This window comes from Hibiscus syriacus, unplaced genomic scaffold (assembly GCF_006381635.1).
Source record: "Hibiscus syriacus cultivar Baekdansim isolate YM2019G1 unplaced genomic scaffold, ASM638163v2 tig00116991_pilon, whole genome shotgun sequence".
Taxonomy (NCBI): Eukaryota; Viridiplantae; Streptophyta; class Magnoliopsida; order Malvales; family Malvaceae; genus Hibiscus; species Hibiscus syriacus.
This window is the reverse complement of record NW_024063509.1, coordinates 108,472-127,711: the sequence shown is the minus strand read 5'-3', so window position 1 is coordinate 127,711 and position 19,240 is coordinate 108,472. Positions and strand designations below refer to the sequence as shown.

The window sequence follows — 19,240 nt, the reverse complement described above, 5'->3', positions numbered from 1 at the left end:
CTTTGAAATTTCTTAGGAGTTGTACATCACATATACAATACTTCCAAATACATGGAGGTTTGAATAATCAGCTGGTTTACCAGTCCACATCTCCATTGGTGTCTTCAGCTCTATTGCAGTTGATGGAGCTCGATTCACCAAATAACAGTTGGTATTGACTGCTTCTACCTAGAATGATTTTTCTAGGCCTGCATCCCTCAATATTGATCTTGTTCTTTCTAACAAGGTTCTGTTCATCCACTATGCCACTCCATTTTGTTGAGTAGTGTTCGCCACGATGAACTGTCTTTTGATGCCTTCTTTCCTGCAAAAGTCATCAAATTCTTCGCTTGTGTATTCTCTCCATTATCTGTTCTGAAACACTTGATCTTATTTCCATAATCAAGTTCCACTCGCGCTTTGAAGATTGAGAAAGTTAAAAACACATCTGACTTCTTCTTAATAGGGTACACCCAACATCTCCTGGAGTAGTCATCAATAAATGAGACAAAATATTTTGCTCCACCTAGGGATGTAACTGGTGCTTGCCATACGTCAGAATGAACAAATTCTAGAACACTTTTTCCTCTAGAATTTGACGTGTTAAATTTTAACCGGTGCTGCTTACTTGTTAAGCAATGCTCACACAAAGGAAGTGTTATATTTGTAAAGCCTGGAAGTAGTTTTTTCTCCACAAGAACTTTAATTCCTTGTTCTGACATGTGTCCAAGTTTCTGATGCCATAGTATTGCAGAATCTGAACTACATTAGGTAACAAAGGCTACTGCTTCTAGCAAAGTCTCTCCCTTCAGCATGTACAAGTTTGCTGCTATCTTTTCGCCTTTCAGCACCACAAGTGCTCCACGGAACATCTTCATGATTCCTATCCGTGTTTCAATCTTGCTTGCATTATTATCCAACAATCCGTAGGATAATAAATTTTTCTTCAGGCCTTTCACGTGTCTCACATCTAGAACAACTTTAATTGTTCCATCATACATCTTTAATTTGATGGTTCCCACACCAACGATCTCTAAGGCATGATCATTGCAACTATACACAGATCCTCCTAAGACATGTTCATAATGATAGAACCATTCTCTTCTTGAGGTCATGTGATATGTCGCTCCCGAATCAATGAGCCATATATCTGTAAATCTTTTTCTGCCTTCCACGGTGGTTGACGCTTCACAACATACAGCATCTCCATCATCTGAAGTGTTTGCGGTATTGCCTTGTGGATTGGTGTTTTTATTTAGACTTCAACAATCCTTCTCCAAGTGACCCTTCTTTCCACAGTTGTAGCTCTTTAAATTCTTAATGCTCCTCGACTTCGATCTACCATATTTGTGACTGCTGATTTGGCTACGTTTTGTTGATCTCCCTATCGTCGTTGTCAACGCTTCTGCTTGTTGCAGATTTACTTGTCTATCTTCCCCTTTCTTGCGCTGATTTTCTTCTTATAGAACAGAAGCTGCAACATTATCGAAGAATAGACTGGTGACATTACTGTTTGTCAAGTTGATGATGAGTTGATCATACGAATCCGGTAGACTTTGAAATAGAAGTTCAGCACGTTCTTGTTCTCCTAATTTACATCTTAAGGATGTAAGATGAGAAAATAAAGTGTTCGGTGTATTTAAGTGTTCTGTCACTGAAGTAGATTCTGGCATACGGAGAGTGTACAATTTTCTCTTAAGAAAAATTTTATTGTGCAGCGATGTGGCCTCGTACAGTTTGGTGAGATGATCCCATATCTCCTTAGATGTCTTCTTCTCCTCGATGCTTTACAATACTTCATCTGCTAATGCTAGATGAAAGTTTGCCATAGCATTCCCGTCTATTTCGATCCATTTGTTGTAATCTGTGAAATTTACCGGCCTTTCACTAATAGCTGCTAGACAACCGTCTTTCCTCAGGATGGCCTTCATCTTCAATTTCCACAGTGAGAAATTTCTTCCATTAAACTTTTCAATATCAAATTTTGTTGTCATAGCTTCTTTTACGGATAGCTCCAACTATTTCACTATCGTGAATAGTTCTCTGGAACCTTCAAAGAATGGGTAATAACTTCTTACTTTCTTATGTTGGAGGATCCACCTTTTGGTGGCAACCACAAAGACAATAAGCATATATTACACACTCTAATCTGGCTCTGATACTAATTGTTGCGGAAGACGGCTATCGGATAAAGAAAAATTATAACTGATAATTTGAAAAAATAAAAATGAAGATAAAATAGACACAAAATTTACGTGGAAACCCCCTAAAAATTTAGGGTAAAAACCATGGGCAACGGTAGAAGAATTTCACTATGAGAAAATAGGAATTACAACTTCTCTCGATCTACCAAGGAGAAAACAATGATAATTTTCTCTTGATAAAAAAGGAGAAAACAACTCTCAAGAAACTCTCTAAATTCTCTCTAGTATTGGAAGAAAGCTAGAATGTTTTGGGATGGTTTTGAAGCTAAATGAGATAGGATATTTATAGTTGAAGCTTAAGGACTAATTTGTAAATACCCTAAATTATAATTACTAAAATTGAGATTTTACCATTGTCAAAATTTAACTAAAAACCAAACAAACTTTCGGTGCATTAATATTGTTTGACTATTCATGCCAACTTGCTTGGCACTTTCAGTGGCATGCATTTTCAACGCATTCGACTATAGGATATTACTTTATTAAGTCTCTCGATTATTAAAAGTTTCATAATTATTACCGATTATTCGTTATGTTCAAACTCGTCATTTTTTGTTAAAAAATTAATAGCATTCTGAGTTAAATGTTAACCTGAGTGTGATATGATAAAATCTGATCATAGAATCTCAAATACTATCGTATCTCAGTCATCATGTTAAAGTTTAATTTAGACAATCACCAATTCTTTTTTTTATAAAAAATGACGAGTTTAGAATATAATAAATAGTCGGATTTCTAACACTTTAGATCTCATCGATCCCTAAACACTCGAACTCATCCGCTTTTCTCCTCTATGGATTCCCCGAAACCATTTCCTTCCGTTTTTCTCCATCAAAAACCCTCTTTTCCATCTCCTCTTAATACATTCTTTCCAATCGTTCACATTTCGTATTATCATTTCTGTTGCTCGACTGATATATGGGTCTTCACTCTCAACAACAACCTCGGCTGCCTTCACTTCCGTTGCTAAAACCACCCCTATTTTGCCTCATTCCTCTAACATTCAGCGCTCCAACCTCTCCTTTCGCTTCTCTTCCGACTCAAACCTTCAATTGTTCTCCAAGGTAACTAAATCGTTCTGAGTTTTCTCTCTTCCTATTTCCCTTTCTTTAGTGTACATTTTAGCTGCTTACAGTATGCGAATATTCCGTTAGATTTTATTTTCTTTCTATGTTAATGTTTGAGAGAAACTGAGTGTAAATTGGCGGTCTGCATTGATTGGTCAATTTTAAGCATGAATCCATGTCTTTTTGCTGGTAAAATTAGTTGCAAGGAGAGGAGAAGATGATTGTTTATTTTTGCATTCAAATTTTCTGGCTTTTAGAACTGTGTTAAATGCTGTTTTATTTGCATAATGGCTTCGTATTTTTGGCTTTGATCATCATTGGATAAAAAAATATTGTTTTGCTTTGATTCTTCGTAAAATTTGTACTCTCTTCTTTTTGTACCAGAGAAGTTTTTCTTCGATTTATCTCATCACACATATCAAAGAGTAAGTACACTAATTATTGTTTGTTTTAAGATCTATAGTAGAAAATGTATGGCATGAATGATTTCTCTTCAAGAAAGTATTTAACTTTCAGTGTCAAGAAAAAGATTAAGTCCATTATTGAATTTACATGTCACATATTATCAACATAGTTCCATTAAGTTATCAGAGTAACTTAAGTTGGTCGTTTTATTTTGAATGACACTCCACTTGGTAATGTTGTCATTTGGAGTGAAGCCAAATGGACATGGAGATAGTCATTTGTTTGGGGTACTTGTACATTTTACTCGATGAAACTATATGTATAGTTCGTTTAAATATAAAGTCATGCCTTAGAGAACGAAAATAGGACAAACAGCAGTTTTAATTGCATAGAGCTGATATTATTTTGCATAATCAGTTATAAAACTTTGGAGGATTATTCCAAGCATTTAGAATAAACTGTCACCACTACCTGCATGGTGGACCGGTGGTCATCATGTTCTAGGGTGCAAAGTTAAATGAAATCCTTTAGGATGTGCTTAATCCTTTCACTAATGCAATTAAGTTCACTCCATGTTGATTTAACACATTTTGAAGACTGACTAAATTATGTGAAGAAAAAACATGCTACTACACAAATTATAGTGGAGTAATTTGGTTGCTCGATTTTTCATTGCTTGCAAAATAAGATGTGGCTGAGGTATTCATTAGATCTCAAAATATGATTTTTCTCTCCCCTTCTCACTTCAAATTAATGGGGTTATTTGTAAATAAACAGTTGTTTTTCTAGTCTTACATGTGTTATGGATATCATAAATGCAATATAATGGTGAAAGTGAGAGGCTCTTCAATAGTCGGAACTTGACATCTTCTACTTGTGAGGGCCTCAAATAAATTATTAAATTATAGAGACTAAAAAGCCAGCTGAAATTTTATGTTGTTCTGTCAGGTTCGCTTTAACTCCTGTTTTTCTCTGTGGAACTGAAAACTTTGCTGGTCTGTACGTTACAGAGTTCGCTGCCTGGTTCAAATTAAGGCAAAATAATCTGACTGAAGCAAATTTAAGAATGGACAAAGTGACGACGATTGGGTAAAAAAAAAAAGGTTAAACGAACCTTCAAAAACCATAGCAAAAATATAAGTAAAAATTGAATAATAAACTAAAGATAAAAATAAATTAAGGACTAAAATAATAAAAATTAGAACTAAGTATCAAAATTGAAATAGAATTACAAAGTAACGGACTGAAGTGGGTACAACATCAAAAAGAGGGGACTAAGAAAAGAATAGTTTACCTCAAAGTTTAAAATCACGTGTGTTTCCTGCAAAAAGCAAAACAACCTTTATGTTTCAATGGAAGTTTAAAACAGAATTCATTTTGTTCTTTCCTTTAATGCGATTGGTTCCTTAACATTGCCGGTCATGGCTACCGGCCACCGTTGTCGTCGACCGCCGGTGGCACCAAATCACACCAGGTGACTTGTTTCGACCTCGAGATTTCAAATCTGGAATCGGTTCCTCCAAAAGGAATTTCGTTAACCGTGAAATGGGTGAAAACTGTTCGGCTTTCTTTCGCTTGATTCGTTGCCGTCCACTGATGGATCGTCTCGAGTTTTTAGTATGTTGCTCGCCTCCTCTTCTACCTTTTCACCGTTCGGATTGTCGATATATCGCTCCCTTCTTTACATTACTTTCGCCGGATTTTATACACTAAAACCCTTCGATCTTTACAATAGAAAAGATCAATCACGTTTACATTTAATCCCTAATATTCAGGGATTTGAATCAAATGGATTCAAAATTCCAGTTTTAGATCTTGGAAAATCCTCCTTTATGATTACTTTCCTCCTTTGGTTTCTTGCAAGATTGACATGGACGTCAGTGTCGCTGTGTTTCTCCGGTCACTGTGCGCTTCGAGGAGTTGGATCATCGACGAGTGTGGTGCGCACACGGGTTGGCGGAAGCTAGCATTCGATACCCTAGGTTTCCTTTGATATGTTAAAATTAATGGATTGCATCTGTTAGGCTCGATTAATTGTGGGGTTGGTTTGTAGCTCGACCTGCAATAAAAGGAATATTATTCCAATAACAAATATGACGAAAAATACTAATAATAATAGAATAGTAAAAGTAGTAATAATATGTAATAATAATATATAATATAATAAAGTATATAATATAATAGATAACACTAATTAGAATGCTAATAAATAGTAATAGTAATGCTACTTAGTAAAAAAATGAGGTTCAAATTAAATTATGGACGAAAATGAGTTTTTACAATTGAATAATTAATCAAGTTAAAAAACATTTTGCCTTTAATTTTTTACTCCCTCGGTCCTATTATTTGTGTCTGTTATTGACTATATACATAATTTTATGAGATATATTTGACTAAGAGAAATAACAAAATTATCCATAAAAGTTTATTGATAGATTTGACAGATTTATTTTGATAGGTATAAAATAGTGAGATATAAGAGTAAAAAGGTAACATAAATATTGTTGTTTGTTGACTTTTCTAATAGAACACTTTGAATGGAACAATTTTAAAAAACCAAAAGAGACACATTTAGTGGGACGGAGGGAGTATATCAAAATAAGTTCAACAATTTCCACTTTTTGATATGATAAAACATTTGGAAAATGAATGATAGTAGCTAAACTCTTCTAGAATAAAACACTTAATGAAAAACAGAAATATTTTAGAAAATATTTAAGCTCTCCCTTTTTATTTTTGAAATTGAATTTTTGAAGCCTATACTTCTCCCATTTTTGTTATATAAAAGTAATTCAAACTTTAAGGTACAAAGTAACATAGGAGTGTAAGTAGAAAACTTAATATGAAGTCATTTGAAAAAAATTGACACTTAAAAGACATTGAGTTTCAACAAAGATGAATAAAGATGTTAGTAGCACATGAAATTTAATATATATCTAAGTGTATCATACTTTATGCATTTTCATAAATATACTTCATAACTCATATGCATAAAGCATTACAAAATGATATGCATTTGAAAATTGATATCAGTTCTTAGAAAGATATCATTTTAGTGACAAACATATACATGAACATTTGAATTAAGGTCAAGAAAATTTAAAAAAATGCTTTAAATCATTGAAAAGCAAAACTTGACCAAAAATCATTATAACAAAAAATTCATAATTTCTTCAAGCCGAAATCCCTTACTTTCTTCGATGAACCCTAATTGTGCACCCATTTCCCCTAATTCTCCATCTCTCATAAAATTACCCCGTCATCATTTGATCATAATCCCCAAGGATCAAAATCCATAATCCCCAAGGATCAAAATCCAAAAATTGAGCTTTCAAAAAAGAATAATCCTCCCATGTGGCATTCTCTGGTTCCAAGTTCGATCATTGAATGAGCAACTATGTGACAGAACATGATCATTGACTATTATCCTGGGAAGACTAATGTGGTAGCTGACACATTTAGCCGAAAGACATTTTCTTCTTTATGAGGTTTAGATGCTCAATTATCCATGAAGAATGATAGCACATTTGTTGCAAAATTAAGATTGAGGCCTACACTGTTAGATCGAATCAAAGATCTTCAAGGCAAAGATAAAAATGTTTAGAAAAGATTGATCAAGTAAAGAAAGACGATGCGAAAGACTTTGAAGTTAAGTCTGATGGATATTTATATTATTGGGGTCGAGTTTGCATACCCGATAATGAAGAACTAAAGAAATATATTCTTTCAGAAGCTCATTGCAACCCATTGACTATGCATCAAAGAAGAAATAAAATGTATCAAGATTTTAAAAAGTTGTTATTGGTGGAAAAACATGAAAAGGGCTATAATTGAGTTCGTATCCAAATGCCTATCTTGTCAGCAGGTAAAAGCAGAGCATCAGGTGCCATCTGTACATAATTACATATATACTTAATTACTTATATATATGTTATAACGACTTTTTTACGGACCGATGACGGGTTTTAAAAAAAATTGTAAAAAATGGGAGTCGCCTCCAATCATTTTTAAAGTGTGAGTAAGCCACATAAAATCAGGTAAATTTAAATAAAATATTTTACTTCATAAAAAAACACTCAGATTTGGTCTGCGAAATCAAAAATATGGGTTCGGAAGTCGGTTATGTGCGGGGAATGATTAACACCCCCACAACACCCAAAATTGATACATAGTTGATTACCTATGGTTCTAAAATTGAAAACTATGAGTTCAATATTTTATTTTATATTTGACCCGTTATGTATGCAGATTTGAAAAGGGTGTTTATGTAATTAGGAATTAATAATAATTACCCTCGAGCACGAGCGGAGGTTTACCATTAACCCTAGTACATAAATATTGCCTTAATTTTAAAATCATAATGAAAAAGTTTGAAAAGGATGTCAATGTACTACGGGAGATAATAACGTTCACCCCCGAACACAAGCGGATGATACATTATTGGAACCCAAATAAATCAACATTGCCTTTATTTTTTTGAAACCAAATTATGCAATCAAACAATCGATTATTGACCTAATTATGCTAATGGGTTAATTAAGGCTTCATCTAACTAAAGTGTCAAATTATGGATTAAAGGATTTAATAAAACTAATCCTAAAATTGAAGTTCTAATATTAAACCTAAGGATCTTAATATTTTATTCAATTAGTTAAATTAATTAAAAAAATTACAAGAGACTAATCCTAAAATAAAGGCTTCATCTAAGTCGAGAGTAAATTATTTAAGAACCCAAACCCGAAATTAAGGCTCTAAATATTAACACTAAATAATTTTTGATATTTTAATCGAATAATAAAAAACCTCAAGCATAAGCAGAAACTATTTTAAGAAATTCCCTAATTATTTAAAGTGATTACCTAATAAAAGGAAGGCTGATAGGTTTGAATATAAGTCAAGTAACCTCCAAAATTAAGGCTAAACTAAATACCTTGGAATCAGGGGCTAATCTAGAAATTAAGACATACCAAGTTTAAGTACATGGAAACTCAAAACAAAATTAAAATAAACCTTATATACATGGCTAATAAAAAGAATAAGGAAATAAAATTAAAAAGACATGCATGAATCAAGTGTATTCCATATCATCACAAATGGCTTAGATCAATCACTACTGAAGGAAGATGAATTCAAAAATCAAGACCATTGAACGACCACATTAAAGTAAAATGCATGGAATAAAAATGAACAAAGGAAATAAACTGTAACCAAACGAGATTTACGAAGTTCTGTAAAAGGCAAAATAATAAAATAAAGAATCTGATAAAATCAAAATAAAAGTGGAATTGGTAGCCAGATCGGAGGAAAATCAAAGGTAAAATTAATATGAAAAAGGACCAAAATGATTTTTAAGAACCTTTATGGGGATTGAAGTCGTCATTAGACCCTACACATTAAAAACGTGCGGGTCTTGGGCATCCAAACGGGTCCTCGGGTTGAGTATAAAGCACAAAATTCATAAACAAATTTCATTTTTCACATTCCCACTAAAACAGATCAAACCTTGCTCTGAACATAACCGAAAATCAAACGAAACCCAGATTCCGACGGTACCCTGCCTCGCCAGCCGCCTTAGATCGGATTCGACCACTGTTCGTTGGCTTATAGACTTAGGGATCCCGTTTTGTTTAGAGTTCTATTTTTACTAAAACACTAGATTATTTTCTGTTTTTCTTGATTTCCTCGGAATTACTTTCCCACTAAGAGATAATCTCTTCGAAAACACGCCGAAAAATTCGGGATTGTGAAGCCAAATCCACCATTGCTAGACGGCTGCAAGAATTAGAGTTGGCAGTTTCTGAAAACCCTAAAAGATGACTTCTATCATAGGCCGTTGGATCTCATCTTGATCCAACGGTAGAGATGCTAGCGGCTAAAAACAAAAGACAAAAACCTTAGCTTTGTGGGGTCTACACACGGGCTATCTCCACCATTGAGTTTCAACTGTTAGGTCATTGGCTTGCATTTTGGATTTAATCTTGAATTAATCGCATTAGACGTACAAAATAAAACAATAATTAGACACATAATATTACACAATAAAATAGAATCTAGCGTATAATATGCGAAACCTAATATAATTGTCGAAACCGTCTTTCGGACGTGGATTAAATGGATTGGAGTCGCAACCGATCATTTATTTAGAAATAAATAGATTGACCAAATATCTTATTTCTTATATGAACTGCGTCTTACCAATGATGTGTCGGATTCGGGAGTCGGTTACAGTCAAGGAATGGTTATTACCCTTGAACTGCCCTTTCGGTACAGTGTAATTTCCAGTTGTCTTTAATTAAGAAAGTTGTAATTTTAAATTGAAAGATAAAATAACGATCCAAAACTTACCATTGATTGGTTGAAATGTACCCTTTTTAAAAGTCAAAAGACGAGTTAGAGAAGAAATGAAAATAAATAAAATAGAAAATGATAAAGAAATAGGGAATTCAACATGAATATAACAATATAAAGAAAATAAAAAGGAATACAAAACACAAATAAAAATAGAAATAAAATTAAAATTAAAAACAAAAAATAACAAATAAAGTAGTAATAATCCATATACACTTAAAATAAATAAATAAATAAAATGAACATCGAGAATATAAAAAAATGAAGTAAAAAATGAAGTAAAAAGGAAAAAAAAACATATATACAATATAATAAAAAATAGGATAAATAATCTCAGTGACCGAAAATTCCTTATAATATACGATTTTGACCAACTTTTTTTCGATTTGCCAAAATGACCAACAAAATCGCAATGCGATCTCTGAATCGCAACGCGATCTCCAGTATCGCAAATCAGTTTTTATATTCGCAACGCGATTTTGACTATCGCATTGCGATTTTAGAAAATTGCAATGCGAATATGTAAATCGCAACGTGATTCTGACTATCGCAATGCGATAATACATAATCGCAACGCGATTCTGACTATCGCAACGCGATTCTGACTGTCGCAACGCTGAATTTCAAATTCGCAACAGGTTTTAGTTTCACAACACAAATGTTTTGGGTATATAACTACGCAGCAGTAGCAACTCATAACCTAAATCCCTAAATCGCAACTCATTACATCTCCATCTATCACTCTCTCCGGCGACATCCGTTCTTATATCCAACGACATCCTTCCCCATCCGGCAACAGGTTTTAGTTTCGCAGCTCGTTTGTTTAGTAAATTAATTTACAATAATGAAATCATCTAATGTTGATCATGTTTGGATAGATTTGTGTTTTGGAGGGTCATGAGAGAATATTCATGGTGTTTTACAATATATGTCTTTACCCATGAATCTTCAACTAAAACTGTCATTAAAAGAGTTAACTTATGAAACTCTAATGTTACGTGTTACAAATAAATTGAATTTAGAGCCCTTAAGTGGATTTAGGCTATCTTATCAGAGAAAATGTAAATTTATTTGTTAACCGACAATGAAGATGTTGAACGATTCATTGCTTACATTAGTGTTTCGCAAGATGATGTTACATTGTATGTTGTTGAACCTAGAAGTAGTGAAGTTGGGTCAGTAGCGGGTAGTAATCAACTAAGTTTTTCAACCCCAGTTTATGGTGCTCAAAATTTAATAGTTCTACCACAATTTCATCACCAAGCAAATTTTGTTTCACCACATTTCCAATACCAAACACAATCTCAAAACCCACAACCTTTCCCTAATCCAAATCCCAATCAACTTTCAGCACCAAATTCCGGTTTTCGTATTGACCAGTTAGACGATGATGAGCCAACAGAAAAAATTGTGACTACTAGTCAGTATTCGAAATTTGATCTTGGTCAATACCCGGACTTTGATCTTGGTCAATACTCGGATTTTGATGATGTTTCAGAAGAAGAAACAGACCCTGCGTGTAATGATTTTGATATTGGTCAATACCCGAATTTTGATGATGAAATAGCCGCTGCCGAGGAAGATGTTGTTGATGATAATGAGGAGGAAGTTACGACTATGAATAAACATGTTGAACATCCATTCTGTAATTCATATAACCCTGAAGAAGAAAAAAAAGAAGAAGAAATCCCCGAAGAAAAGTCCCCGAAGAAAATACCACGAGAGTATAACTGGAATATGCCAGAATTACTTCAGATACCGGAAGAAGAGTTGGTAAAGATAGCAGTTGATTGTTACACAAAAATTATTCATATCAAGAAAGATGATTGTTTTGATACAAAGGAAGACTTGAAGATAGCTTTGTATACGAAATGTGTGGAAGATGGCTATCAACTAAAAGTTAACAAATCAAGCAAAGATCGTTTTAAAACAAGGTGTATGATTGACAAAAACTGTACGTGGCGTATGATTGCAAAGAGGATAAAAGATTGCGAAATGTTTCAAGTTAGGACTTTTATTGATAAACATACATGTTCAAGAACCCAAGTTTTTCCTCACCATAGACAGGCAAACAAAAAGGTGTTTGGTGGTTTTCTGGCTGAGTTAATGTTTTTGAATGGCAGGGTATATCGGGGACATGAAATTATGAATGACATGAATGCTCGGTTCAAGATTAGTATCTCATATTCTCAAGCTTGGAGAGCCAAATGTTATGCCTTGGAATTGTTGAGGGGGTCGCCAGAAGCATCGTTTGCCCAACTGCCAGCTTATTGTCACAATTTAAAGCTGAAAAATCCTGGGTCGGTAACTCATATCAAAACAGATAGAGATGGACGCTTTGAGTTGCTGTTTATCGCCATTGGTGCTGCGATTAGTAAATCAATATAATTTTGTTGACTCATTTTTGTTAGTTACATGCATTTCACATTTAAATGATTATATTTCTTGTGTATATGATTTTGTATATTCGTTCTTTTATTACTTGCATGCGCCCAGTATTGGCCTTCGTGGGTGTCAGCCTCTGTAATGGAGTGTTGGCCTCCTAACAATATAAAAGCTCAAACAAAGTTAAACGTGTACTAGTAATAACTTGTTTATATATGGTAGTATTTGTGTTAACTTACATCATTTGTTGTCGTATACCGTAGTAACTCTTCCCAAATCAACAGCCACCATTTCCTCTTCTAGGAAATAGCTCTAGGAATATCATTTGAAGTTTTTAATGCATATGTCTGCATGTCGGGAAAAGCCTCAAATATCCAAATCTACAAAAACAATATAATACACAAACATTAGTAATTGTTAAATAATTAATTATAATTTTGGAAACATTATATAGAAATTCTTACCTTAAAGGCCCAATAAAGCCTGACAAAGTGTATTTAGAACCATCGCCACGCAAACTTTTGCGGTCATCAAAGGCAGACGACAACTTATTTCAGGTAGTTTTCCATATATACGAACCCCACGGAAACAGGTTGCATGCATTTAGATCCTCTACCAATAATATTAGGTCCTTAGGAATAGGTTGTCTGGCCTCTCTGCCTAAAAAGTCAGCATGAAAAAGTACTAAAAGGCATACTCGGACAACATCGACGTCATCCATCCAAGTAAAACCATCTTTCTTTTTCAATAATCTCGTCAAGTCGTCGACGTGTAAATTCGGCTTCTCCATTGATAGCTCAGGAAAAACCCGGGATAACCATGATGGGCGGGTAATATGACTAGTATATCGACCTACATCATCGTGTCCGAAGCGTAGACCAGTGATTAAGCAAAACTCCTCCCGCCCAAAACACGTATACGCCGGTGGAAAATGAAACCATATCTCTTTATTACCACATTTTATACTCTCGGGTAGATCGCTAGTCATGGTCTGAAGCCACAAATGGGTCAACATAGCATCTCCACCCGGATGTTGTACTCTCAGCCATGGCCCAAAGCAAGTATCCTCAAACAATTTTCTTTGTACAGGTGAAAGCTTCGACGCAATTGTAGTGACTAGGCTTATTTTATTCCTTAAGGTCAATTGAGCCGAAAAAAAGTTCTACAAAAACAATAAACATACCAAGTTAGATTAAAAACTACACTGTGAAGATATACCAAAAACAATAGAGAACAATAATAAACATAAGGAGTAGTATTAGTTTATTCTTCAAACTTAAATTTACAACACTGTGAATTTCGTATTTGTCTTTGTTTTTTGGTTGAAGTAATGCAATTCATTCAAGTTTCAATTTGTAGAAGAATAATAGTTTCTGAAACTTAAAATCTCAACACGAAAAATGAAAATCGCAACACAAAAATGACTATCGCAACGAGAATTTAACTATCGCAACGAGATAATCGCAACGCGAAATGAAAATCGTAACACGAAAATGACTATCGCAACGCGAATTTGACTATCGTTGCGATTTTCATTTCGCGTTGCGATCCTCGATTTCAAATAGTCATTGTCTAAAATTAAAACTTGAATGAATAGCATTACTTCAACCAAAAGATAAAACAAAGACAAATACTAACTTTACATGGTTAAAGACTAAACAGTTTATCAGTATTGGCAGCAATCGAATGAATTTAATAAGCAATCTAAGGGAAATGGTTAATCTATTATTGAAATTACCAGTAAACTTATCATCAATTTCAATATGAAAAACCTAATAATAATGCAAAAATTTCAAAATAAAAATAATTAAAAAAACTAACCTTCGGTGGTTGATTTGGTTGATTTTCCATTTCTGATCGTGAATGATTGCGAGGGTGTATCTGAGAGATGGAGACGGATTTCACCAGAGATGGGGACGGATTTCGTCGGAGATGGGGACGGATGTCGCCGTAGAGAGTGAGAATGGAGATGGGACTAAGTTATGATTTAGGGTTTTAGGTTAAGAGTTGCGATTATAGGATGTATTAATATTCGTGTTTGGAATTTGAAAATAAAATACGCGTTGCGATACTAATGGCGCTTTGAAAATCGCATTGCGATTTTGTATTATCGCAACGCGATAGTCAGAATCGCGTTGCGATTATGTATTATCGCGTTGCGATAATCAGAATCACGTTGCGATTTACATATTCGCATTGCGATTTTCTAAAATCGCAACGCGAATTTGGAAAATCGCAATACGATAGTCAAAATTGCGTTGCGAATCTGGAAACTGATTTGCGATACTGGAGATCGCGTTGCGATTTAGAGATCGCATTGCGATTTTATTGGTCATTTTGGCAAATCGAAAAAAAGTTGGTCAAAATCGTATATTATAAGGAATTTTCGGTCACTAAGGTTATTTTCTCTAAAAAATAATCAAATAAGAAATAAAATATATATATATATAGTAATAAACTGATAAAAATATTAATAGTATATATTTACATAATAATAAAATATAGTAGATATAAAAAATATATATATACAAATATATAGATTAAAAATGATGAAAAAGTAATAATAATGAATAAAATGAAAATAAAACATACTTAAATATAGATAATAATAAATATACTATTTAAAAATAAAATAAAAAAATAAAATAAAATAAGATGTAAACAGATCAAATTGAATGAAAAACAAAATTGGGGACCTATTTTAAAAGAAATTAGGGGTGAATTCGATGAAAATGAAGGTCACATCAAAGATTTAAAAAGCATGAGGGACCAGAAACTGAATTTACCCATTTCAGAATGAAAACACGCGGATCATTTGTGTCCGGGTCGGATCCAGGCGCGAGTTGAATGGGTAATATGAGCTTACTATAAAAGCCAAATATTTTTTAAAATTTTCATTTGTTCTCATTTCTTTCCAAAACGTAAACTCTTTCCCTCTGTTTCTCTCCAATGTTCTTCGAAATGAAGAATACCGGCCAAAATTCCTAGAAACTGACCACTGGCCACCTCGTCGGTCGCCGTTGATCAGAGATGAACCTCGAAAAAATTTGATTTTTTGAAAGCTTTTCTTTTCCTCGTTTAAAATATCCGAGTAATTTTTCAAAACAGCCTCGGGGTCGTGTAGATCTAGTAAAATAGCTTCAAAAGCAACCCCTTGGTCTTCGGCCAAGAATGATTTTTCGGGGTTCAAACTTAAGGAAATATCAACATGCAAAAATGGAAGACGAACGAACGAAGGTAAAAAAAAGATGCTACCTTTTTTATTTCTCTCAAAACTTGTTACAAATGCTTCGATGCCACTATCTATTTTCTTGTATTTTTCTGGTAATTTCGTGAGTAATTCGTGTATATTCTCCCCTTGTTTGTCAAGTACATGGGTATTTATAAATACTAAAGAAACCTATTCCTAGAGTTTGATTCCGAGTAAAACATGGTTATTTGATGCTCCACGATTCTGGCTTGTTGTTTGGTTGGTTATGAATGAGTCACTTTGACAAAACCGATGGGGAACCCGACTATTGGAGCAGCGGCATGCGATGATGGATCTTCAAAGGGAGAGAACGGCGCTGAAGATGGGGCGAACTAGGGTTCTGGAAAACTTAGTCATTGGGGGTTGCTTGGGTCACTTGTGTTTGGACTATTTGTATTTGGGCACCAATTGGGCCTGAAAAGAAAAAAAAAGAATGTAAATAAATAAACTATATATAAATGAATATATAATATAATTTATAACATAAATATATATTATATAATATAATAGCATCTGAAGGACAAAATTTAGTGTCTTCAGCTTCCCCTCTTTGCTCATTATCGTGTAACAAAAATAGAGCAAAGACTAAAAGATGCAAATTTCGCTCATATCGAATATCCTCTTTCGTAGAGTTGAAACCCGATATTTGATTGGTTTGTCAAATTGAACTGAAATACGAAATGACTCCCTCGTGTTGAGGTCGAGTTAAACTGGAAGCCTCTGAGCATGATATCCTTCGTCGTGAAGTTGAAATCGGACTCAAAGTACTTGGCGAGTGGTCTCTGGATCGTCTTCTGGCTTAAGATACTTCGACGTGAAGGTGAAACTTGACCTGAAGACTTCGGTATGGCTGTGTTACAGATGACTCCTTCATCGTGAAGTTGGTTTCAATGTAAGTTGCGTTGTTTCACGGGAAACTGTCTCAAAACTTGTTTCAAGGAGATCTGACTCAAATATTTTGTGTTTCAAGGGAAGCATTTTCAAAGTTTATGTTTCAAGAGGAACTGTCTCAAGGGAGACAAAATTCGTTTCAAGAGAGACAAAATTCATTTTAAGGGAAATGTTTTCAATGTTTATGTTTCAAGAGAAACTGTCTCTAGGGAGACAAAATTTTGTTTCAAGGGAAATCTCAAGAGAGACAAAATTCATTTTAAGGGAAATGTTTTCAATGTTTTTGTTTCAAGAGAAACTGTCTCTAGGGAGACAAAATTTTGTTTCAAGGGAAACTATCTCAAGAGAGACTAAATTCATTTCAAGGGAAATGTTTTCAATGTTTATGTTTCAAGAGAAACTGTCTCTAGGGAGACAAAATTTTGTTTCAAGGGAAACTATCTCAAGAGAGACAAAATTCATTTCAAGGTAAATGTTTTCAATGTTTATATTTTAAGAGAAGTTGTCTCAGGGAAGACAAAATTTTGTTTCAAGGGAAACTATCTCAAGAGAGACAAAATTCATTTCAAGGGAAATGTTTTCAATGTTTATGTTTCAAGAGAAACTGTCTCAAGGGAGACAAAATTTGTTTAAAGAGAGGCAAAACTTAGCTCCAAAAGAAACTGTCTCATGGGAGACGAATTTCGTTTAATGTAAAACATATTCAAAGATTTTGTTTCAAGGGAAACTGTCTCAAGAGACAAAATTTGTTTCAAGGGGAACTGTCTCAAGAGAGACAAAATTTGTTTTAAGAAAAACAATATTGAGTGAAATAAATCTTATTTCGAGTAAAATGGTCTCAAGTTAGACAAAGTCAGTTTTAAGAAAAACAATCTCAAGTGAGATAAATCATCTGCATTAAATGAGACTGTCTCAAGCGAGACAAAATTTAGATTGGAAATGTTAAATCTGAAGATGATTGTTCCTTCTTGATGAGGATGTCTTGTTGTCTTTTGATCTCATCTTCTCCTGAAAGATCTGTAAAATGGATGATGGATGTTTGATGTATGCCAAGATGAAATTTATTTGTCGTTTTATTGAATTTGTCCTCAAAAGAGGAAAAATAAAGGTCTTTATTGCACATGATGATGAATACAAAGATGCAAATTTCACGCGTAATGTATGCATGTGTTGATGTATATGCGAAATATGTTAGGGTTTGAAGAGAAATCTCAATCTCTGGTTGTCAGTCTTGATGACTCTTGACTCTGGAATCTTGAATTTCTTATTCTTGATCTTGGATTCTTCAACATGCTTAAATCTGATATACAAAATGCTGATCTTGCTCCAACAAATTTTGCCCGAAAATTGGATTCTCTTGCCCCGACCTCAATCTTTGAGCTTCGGAGAAATATTCGTTGATTTTCAAGATATGCTTCCAGAGAACTTATCTTGTTTGAAAATGTTTTCCTTCTTCTTATTTTCAAAATTTTGAAAATTATCGAAAGGAATTTTTGAAAATATTACTTCTTTCTAGGTCTCACAATTGAAGCAAATCATAAAACATGAGTTCATTGGATATCAAAAGAATCAAATGCTCTTTTAATCTTTGATAGCTGCAAATCTTTGACAAATATCAAGATCAAAAAGTTGGTTTAAAGGTGGGTTCGTTTCATCGATTTGGTCATCGTGAAGATCATGGCATGCCCCTCTTTCTTAATTTGACATTTTGATCGGAGACGAACAAAATGACATAACTAGCATAATTAATTGCTAGACATTTCAGAATACTTTTGTTTCAATTCTCTGAAATATTCCATTTGTTCAAGTTTTGTAAGCTCCTTTAACAAAGGTAGTGCAAAAAAATCGGTCTAAAAATGAGATTCTTGAGTGCTCGTGTGTATTTGACTATAATAAGTGTTCCTTAACTCCCTTAGTCCATTTTTACCGAAACTCCTTATTTAAATTTGCCATTAAATGGCTAGCTGGATCCATAAAGCCAGGGCGTTTAACCAATTTCCTTAGAGGGACATCTCAAGCTTTATTGTATAGTATAATCACCTTTATCATGCTAGCTGAATATTATCCATAAAGTCGGGGCGTTTAACCAATTGCTCTAGAAGGACAACTCAAGCTTTATTGTATATAAATAATATTATAATGTGGGTATACGGGTCCAATTTCTTAAGTTTGTTAAGAAGAACCTGTTATAGTCTAGGTGTTTTTGAAGGTCAGAAAATCTCATCGTTAGAGTTCAATTCCCAAGCAACTGACCTAAACTAGATTCATTTACTTGATCATTCCATCTGAGAAGATCATGATCATCATTGAACGTCTTAAACAAAAGTATAAACCAATTAGTTTTGCAATCTCATGTGCTAGTTGCCCCATTTTGTTTGCTCCTAACACATACCTGAATACCAAACCTTTGATGGACTCTTCATGAGAAGAGAAAACTAGCTCGGTCCCTGTAAGAGAATAACGTGTAGTCTGATGTATCTTTTAAATTAGGACCAATATGTCTTTGTTTTGCAGGGTTTAATCTTGTCATTTGTCAAAGATTTACAACCTCAATTATTAAACAACTTTTAATTAAGGTGATATTCAAGGAATTCAAGATTAAAATTTTCTCATTTCCTAAGAATGAAGCATTTTATTTAAAATGTTTAAATGTCAAGTGACTTAAAAACGTTCACGCATAAGAAGTACGAAAGAAAAACAAGTTAAAACAA

General features: G+C 33.8%; 1 protein-coding gene across 1 annotated transcript in view; it reads right to left on the bottom strand.

Moving 5' to 3' along the window:
- Window positions 1-291: 291 nt before the first annotated feature.
- Window positions 292-19,240, bottom strand: part of LOC120193257 (magnesium transporter MRS2-1-like) — a 29,504-nt gene continuing 10,555 nt past the window's right edge. Inside the window, exons 6-7 of the mRNA XM_039195798.1 lie at window positions 2,142-2,146; window positions 292-304 (exon numbers count right to left, since the gene is read on the bottom strand). The gene's annotated coding sequence lies outside the window, so the exon portion shown is untranslated. The remainder of the gene's footprint in view (window positions 305-2,141; window positions 2,147-19,240) is intronic.